This window comes from Dermacentor andersoni, chromosome 10 (assembly GCF_023375885.2).
Source record: "Dermacentor andersoni chromosome 10, qqDerAnde1_hic_scaffold, whole genome shotgun sequence".
NCBI lineage: Eukaryota > Metazoa > Arthropoda > Arachnida > Ixodida > Ixodidae > Dermacentor > Dermacentor andersoni.
In genome coordinates, this window is record NC_092823.1 from 136,224,845 (window position 1) to 136,225,503 (window position 659).

Sequence of the window (659 nt, forward strand, 5' to 3'; positions counted from 1 at the left end):
AGGGATTCAGTTCGCAGCCAGCTGGTCTGTATGCTCGAGAAACGAGTTGCGGCCAGAGAAAACGGCAGTTGCTTTTGCTTCATTATTTCCTCACTTGATGGCTCACCGCAACGCTGGCAGATCCTCGAAACCATATACCCATGATATAGTTTCGGTGGGCACTATTCATGTTTGTACTAGTAAAGGTACCTCCCTCATTTTCATAGAAAAGTTACCTGGGGATGCCTCCCAAAAAAATAATCCTGGCCAACAAGCATAAGAAATTTAGTTTAGATTAGATTGGGTTAGGGTGGGTCAAGTCAGTTTGTCCAAGATGGCAACTGCATTGGAAGGTTTCAATAAATGCAATTTAAACTTTAAATCCTCTGTACTTGGTCAATGCTTTGAATTTCTCTACATCAACAAAACATGCAATTAAAATTTAGGTTACATTAAGTTAACTGTCATATTATGTTAGTTTTCTAAAGTTTGACTACATTTGTGGAAGGTTTCAGTAAATGCAACTTAAAAATTTACATCCTGAGTAATTGGTCAATGCTTCGGATTTCTCGTCAACATCAACAACACGTGCTAAATACGTTTAGTTGAGTTGGGTTGCATGGGGGTAGTTTAGGTAATTTCTACTACGTCGGGCTAAACAATGAGTAGCAGCTTAGAAG